This window comes from Camelus bactrianus, chromosome 34, assembly GCF_048773025.1.
Source record: "Camelus bactrianus isolate YW-2024 breed Bactrian camel chromosome 34, ASM4877302v1, whole genome shotgun sequence".
NCBI lineage: Eukaryota > Metazoa > Chordata > Mammalia > Artiodactyla > Camelidae > Camelus > Camelus bactrianus.
The window spans coordinates 6,997,343-7,004,508 of NC_133572.1; the positions used below are offsets into that span (position 1 = coordinate 6,997,343).

General features: G+C 41.3%; 1 long non-coding RNA gene across 1 annotated transcript; it reads left to right on the top strand.

Annotated features, from left to right (window-relative positions):
- The first annotated feature begins 244 nt into the window (after nt 1-244).
- LOC123614469 (uncharacterized) lies at nt 245-6,891 on the top strand. Its single transcript, XR_012504008.1, has 4 exons — nt 245-486; nt 1,436-2,083; nt 3,332-3,471; nt 6,577-6,891. It is a non-coding gene; the product is annotated as an uncharacterized LOC123614469 (long non-coding RNA).
- The last annotated feature ends 275 nt before the right edge of the window (nt 6,892-7,166 follow it).

Sequence of the window (7,166 nt, forward strand, 5' to 3'; positions counted from 1 at the left end):
GCATGGCTGCTGTTGTAATCCCACTAAAAGCCATAAAGGGGAATTTTAAAAGAAAAATCTTACTAGCAGCAGAGGGAGAGTCCCAGACTCCTAAAACAGTATTCAAAGGAGGAATTTACTTGCTAGTTTCTCTACTGTTATTTTTTCCACTTCCTTATCTATTGGACTCCCAAGCAGGCTGTTGGTTGTACTCCCAGTTGTAATCAGGATTGCCTTTCCAACTGTACTCCTCCCTGGACTGAGCTTGAGGCTGCTCTGACTGCTTCTCTTTGCATTTCCCAGAGGATTGTTTCCTGGAGTCTTCACTAAATGATTCAAATGACTCTTCAATGAATTCCCAACTGAAATCTTCTTCCCAAATGTCCCTGAATTCGCCACCACCTGTATGTCTCAATCTGTGGGCACTGCTCCATGCAGAAGGCACCAAGTAAAACGTAGTCAAGCAAATACAAGCAAGAGACCAAGCATTTCAGCCGTCAGCCCACGGTAAGTCTCTCTCCCACTTCCCTCACCCTGAGACAGGAGCAGGGGGCTCTCCACCACCTCCACAGCGACAGAGATGCTCCCTCTCTGCCCTGTCCCACACCGTGGCCTCCAGTCACATGTGGCCGCTGAGCGCTTGCACTTTCGGTTCTATCTAATTTTGATTATTCTAGTTTTGTAGTTATGCACTGCTCACAGCTACTGTATTGGAGAGCAGAGCCTTTGCTAAATTGCTTATGTGACAGAGAGACTTAATTCTTTTCCGTGAAGGAACAGATGCCTTTTCCCTTCTTGTCCAGTCTAGTTTCCCTTGTCAGGAATGAGACTTCCCTCAGAAAAAAAAAATTGGAAGTAACTGAGACGTTTGGACTTCACTAGCACAAACGTACTCGGAATCACGCCCATAAAACCACTGTTTCGGTCCTGCTCTAGCCACAGTTCAAGCTGGCTGCCTTTGTCCAAACTGATATTATTGTCAATATTAGAAGAAAAGAACGCTGTGGAAGTGCTCGTCCCGAGTCCTGGAATACAGCACTGAACTTTGTTCTGTTTCCAGATACCCACACCTGCCATCTCATTTAGAATAACTGCCGTTCATTAAAAATTATGAAGGTGGCCAAAGAGGCACTCAGGTGAGCTGGCTGAGGAGGCTCACAGAGAGGCGTTGAGGGTCCTCAGCAGCCGGTCACAGCCGGCTCTGGCCCTCAGCCCCGCTTCGCCCTCCGAGGGCTGAGGTTAGCGACTCTCTCACGCAAAGGAGTCGAACTCACCATCAGAGTGAATTTAAGCCTTGGACTCCATCCCTGATTTTACCTCTTACCAACTACTACCTCCAGCTCATCTCCCCCAAGGGAAAAGAAGCCTCCGGATACAGTCAGCCTGCAGAATTGTTATGCTGATCTCTAGGGGAAGAAAGATACAAATGTTACTTTTCATTATTATTATTTTTCAGGGACCCAGACATCTTCGGTTTGGAAGGCAAAAAAAAAAAAAAAAAAAAAAAAACACCTCACAGCTTCCCCACTGCAGCTTCAATGGCAGATTTAACGGTAATGCTTTCTAATCAAGTTACCCCACGTTCTCCTTCCAAGACTTTTTCTTTGTAACTCATCCAACACGATGCTGGCAGGCTTTGTTTAATCAGAGTCTGGGTCTAAGGCATTACAGATGCTCAAAAAAAAAAAATTCTTATAGGAATGAAATCATCAATGGAGTGGGAAACACATCAAAAAGTTGAGCCAGACACAGGCAAGTTGGAGATTTCCTTAAGGCCAGTGAGAAAGCTAGCAACCAGGACACTGGGCCATGCCTGCGTTTCCTATAAACTTGATTCAAGCACTTTGGAAATCAATACTACACATTACTGAAACATATAAGGTGGGTAGTAAACTGACTAGCAGCAGAGGGAACAGTGAGAAGGCAGCGTTTGGAGGGCCCAGAGGAACTGAGTTACCTGCGGTTGGAACCAGACTTCCTTGGAACGGAAGAAGCAGTATCAAATGGCCAAGGTCGCCCTCCTCATGGTGGGCAGTCTTCAGTCTCCAGTGGGAAACGTATTGGGAAACAAAGCCGGGAAGTACACAGAGGTCAGCTGTGGAAGGTAAGGCAAAATCCACGCCCTGCCACTCCCCCACTTTCCAGCCTCCTTATGGTAGAAAGAGAATTGATAAATGATTCACTGAAATTCACTGGGACTGTCACCAGGGGCTGAATGAGTGGGAGTCATTGGATATGAGGGACCAAATCAAAGATTTCAAAGCAAGTCAAGGATAATAAAAAGGGTGGAACCAAAGAAAAACACACAACCTGAAAGTTGAGAGTTGAGTTTTATTGGGGGACCTGACTGAGGACTATAGCCTGGCAGACAGCCTCTCCCATAGCTCTGAGGAGCTGCTCTGAAGAGGAAGGGGAGGGGCCAGGATATATACACGAATTTTTTTGCTGGGAAAAAAGCTTGCAGTTGAACATCAAGAGTACACCATTCCACGGGCTAGATATGTGTATATTTAATTTATACGAACAAAACATTTTTATCTGCACAGCAATTCTATGAAGTGGGTACTATTATTGCCAGTTTATGAACACAATGAATGAACAAAATGAAAACCTGAACTACTTGTTTGAGGCCACACAGCTAGGGAGTGGCTGAGCCTGGAACACAAATCCGTGGTAGCTGACGTCCAGGGGCAATCTTGAGCCAAAAAAGCACTGCTGCCCTGGCCAGAACAAAGGAAACCCACAGGTAGCGGCTCTCTCAGTAAAACAGGGGTGACTTGGAATCACACAATGTTGGAGCTTGAAATGCCTTCAGAAATCTTGTCACATACCCTGATCCTAGAGACCCAGAAAGCATGGCCCAAAGCAGGTGTCAAGCATGCATACTCCCAAGCTGTCCTGTCTCCAGTACAAGGATTTGTGTGAGCTGCTGTTCGTGACTGTACATCTAGATCTGCAAATCACATCTCTGCTTAAGGAGCACAAATAAACAAAATCGCTCGCAGAGTGTGCCTGGCCTTCAGTCCTTAGGAAGCCAGGTATTTTCAGAAGAAACAGTCATAAAGACCCACACGTGTTATTGTTCTAATCTGGCAGAATGTTCCCCACATCTTCTAGCCCCTCTGTTCCTAGTTGTCTTAAATGTAAAGGGTGGACACCATCTGCTGGACAGTAGCCCAATTCAAGTGCATCTTCGTAGGAGCAGAGTCAAGGCAATCAAGTCTCCAGGAGGATCAGCCTGCCAGTGCCTCGTGCCAAGGCTGTATGTTCATGTGTACTGAGAACCATCCCCACAGGGGACTGCTGTCCTTTTGTTCTCTCCCAGGACAAGGATTTGTTTTGAATTCCTTAGGCACTGCTGGGCTCAGTACAGTGGAGACCAGAAAGGAGAGTCAGACATGATCCTTGCGGATGAAAGAAGCAGTTCAATGTTAACACAAAGGACGAAGCCCCAGAAGGAGAAACAGAACGAGGAATCAACTATTCACGCAGGTATTAACTAATTTATTCAGTAAGTATTTGTGAGGTGAGCTAAAGAAGAAGGCTAAGTGAAGCTGGAGGAGAAGCTAAATGGACTCATTGGGCAGGATGGGAGCTGCGGGGGGGGGGGGGAAGGAAACATCAGAAAGGTTGTGAAAGAACCTTACCAAGGAAGCAATCAAAAGCAGAAACAAAGGTAAGAGGAAATAGGAGAGAAACTGAAGAAGCCATGTTCCAGAAAGACTGGAGAAGACTCAGTGCCTAAGAATGATGCTAAACTTACACCGTATCATTATTCACAAAGACCCTGTCATCCATTCCATTCGAGGCAGGAATCATCTCCATCTGACATTATTTCAAGCATAGATTTCCACTGGTTCAACACTAGCTTTTGCTGGTAACCCAGTCCTTGACTTAGTAATTCTCCGTACCTCTTCTAGTCAAAACAGTTATAACTAAACTGTTAATATTGATAATCCCCTATAATTTGATTCAGGAACAAGTCCAACTTCACAAAATAAGTCATTTCTAAAGCTGGCAGCAGGAAAATATAACACTAAATACTGCCTATCAATGGGGGGAGGGTATAGCTCAAGCGGTAGAGCACATGCTTAGCATGCACGAGGTCCTGGGTTCAATCCCCAGTACCTCTTCCAAATAGAAATAAATAAATAAACCCAAATACCTCCCCTTCATAAAACAAGAGGGGGAATAAAAGCAAAATAATTAATTAATTAATTAATTAAAATTAAAATCCCACTCTTCTTTTTTTTTCCCCCAACAAATATTTATCAGGCCCTTATTATGTGCAAAATTAAAAGAAAGAGGAATTTCACCTCTTACCCCCGCCCGTCCTCATTTGAGAGGGAAAATGGCAAGGGAAGAACACGGGAACTTAGGCCCTGATTTTGCAAGATTGATCTAGTTTAGGAGGCAGATATGTAAGGAAGCGAAAAAAAAACAAAACAAAGGAAGAACAATGTTGAGAGTTTAGGAGGATGAGTGATTGAAATCAGAGATTAAGAAACTTGTATAGGAGATGGTAGCATTTGGTATGAATGTTGATAATTGGGAAATTAGAGAAGGGAAAGGACATTCTGCGCCTGAAGCCCTGTTTTACCAGACTATTAATGTCAACCACTAAGAAAAGATAAGTAAGTAGCCTTTGGGTAGGAGGTGGTCCGCTGATGTTTTACCAAGGGATTCTGCTGAAAGGGTAAGAAGTCCTTATTCTTCCTAGAGGCCATGAGACAGGAATTCTTTTTTTTTTTTTTAATTGAAGTGCAGTCAGTTTACAAAGTGTCAATTTCTTGTGTATAGCATAATGTTTCAGTCATATATATATGTACATATATTCGTTTTCATGTTCTTTTTCAGTATAGGTTACTACGAGATATCCAATATACTTCCCTCTGCTATACAGAAGAAACCTGTTATTTATCTATTTTATATATAGTAGTTAGCATCTGCAAATCTCAAACTCCCAGTTTATCTCTTCCCACCCTCTTCCCACCTCGGGTAACCATAAGTTTGTTTACTATGTCTGTGAGCCTGTTTCTATTTTGTAGATGAATTCATTAGTGTCTTCTTTTCTCTTTTTTTAGATTCCACATATGAGTGATATCATATGATATTTTTCTTTCTCTTTCTGGCTTACTTCACTTAAAATGACGATCTCCTGGCCCATTCATGTTGCTGCCGCAAATGGCATTATTTTATTCTTTTTTTAATGACTGAGTAGTGTGTGTGTGTGTGTGTGTGTGTGTGTGTGTGTGTGTGTATATCTTTATCCAATCATCTGTCAATGGACATTTAGATTGTTTCCATGTCTTGGCTATTGTAAATAGTGCTGCTATGAAAATTGGGGTGCATGTATCTTTTCAAATTAGAGTTCCCTTTGGATATATGCCCAGGAGTGGGATTGCTGATCATATGGTAAGTCTATTTTTAGCTTTTTGAGGACTCTCCATACTGTTTTCCATAACAGCTGCACCAAACTGCATTCCCACCAACAGTGCAGGAGGGTTTCCTTTTCTCCACACCCTCTCCAGCATTTATTATTTGCGTACTTTTTAATGATGGCCATTCTGACTGGTGTGAATTGATAAATACCTCACTGCAGTTTTGATTTGCATTTCTCTGATAATTAGGGATATTGAGCATGTTTTCATGTGCCTCTTGGCCATTAGTATGTCTTCATTGGAGAACTGCTTGTTCAGGTCTTCTGTCCATTTTTGGATTGGGTTGTTTGTTTTTTTGATATTAAGTTGTATGAGCTGTTAATATATTATGGAAATTAGACCTTTGTCAGTCTCATCATTTGCAAATATTTTCTCCCATTCCTTAGGTTGTCATTTGTTTTGCTTATGGTTTCCTTCCCTGTATAAAAGCTTATAAGTTTAATTAGGTCACATTCGTTTATTTTTGCTTTTATTTCTGTTGCCTGGGTGGATTGCCCTAGGAGAACATTGCTACTATTTATGTCAGGGAATGTTTTGCCTATGTTTTCTTCGTAGGAGGTTTATAGTGTCCTGTCTTATATTTAAGTCTTTAAGCCACTTTGAGTTTATTTTTGGGTATGGTGTGAAGGAGTGTGCCAACTTCATTTATTTACATGTGGCTGTCCAGTTTTCCCAGCACTACTTGTTGAAGAGATTGTCTTTTCTCCATTGTATATTCTTGCCTCCTTTGTCAAAGATTAATTGACCATAAGTCTGGGGGTTTATTTCTGGTGTCTCTATTCTATTCCATTGATCTATATGTCTGTTTTGTTACATTTGTTAATTTGTTTTGCTGTTTTAGATTCCACGTATGAGTGAAATCATATAGTATTTTGTCTTTCTCTGTCTGACTTACTTCATTTAGCATAACGTCCTCTAAGTCCATCCACATTGTTGAAAATGGCAAAAAATTTTTCATGGCTGAGTAATATTCCTATATATATATGTGTGTGTGTGTGTGTGTGTGTGTGTATATATATATCCCATATCACTTTATCCCTTCATCTATTAGTGGACACCTTGGCTGCTTCCATATCTTGGCTTTTGTGAATAATGCTGCAATGAACATTGGGGTGCATATATGTTTCTGAATTAGTGCTTTTTTTTTTTTTTTCAGATAAATATCCAAAAGTGGAATTGCTGGATTGTATGGTAATTCTTTTTTTAATTTTTTTAACTTTATACTGTTTTCTACAGTGACTGCACTGTTTACAATCCCACTAACAATTCATGAGGGTTTCCTTTTCCCTACAACCTTGCCAACACTTATTTCTTGTCTTTTTGATGATAGCCATTCTGACAGGTGTAGGTGACATCTCACTGTGGTTTTGATTTGCATTTCCCTGATGATTAGTGATGTTGAGCATCTCTTCATGTGCCTGTTGACTGTGGCTTTATGTACTGTGATATACTGTGCATCCATTGTCTCGAAGTTCTCTCCTAGGAAATACTGGCAGGGCTTTTAAAAATTATTTAAATGAATTCAGCAGGTTTGTTCCTCCCAAATACTAAAAACAAAAAAACAAAAAGCCCATCCAGCCTCTGCAGGTAGGTCTGCCTAAAGTAAAACTGAAAAATTTTCTAATGAAGCAGAGGCTTGAATCCAAATCTTTCTATCCTGTTGGTTTTAATACTAACTGGATAAACTTCAACTAAAAACAAAAGAAAAAAGAAACTGTTCTTTAAAATTTAAACTTTCAGCCCATA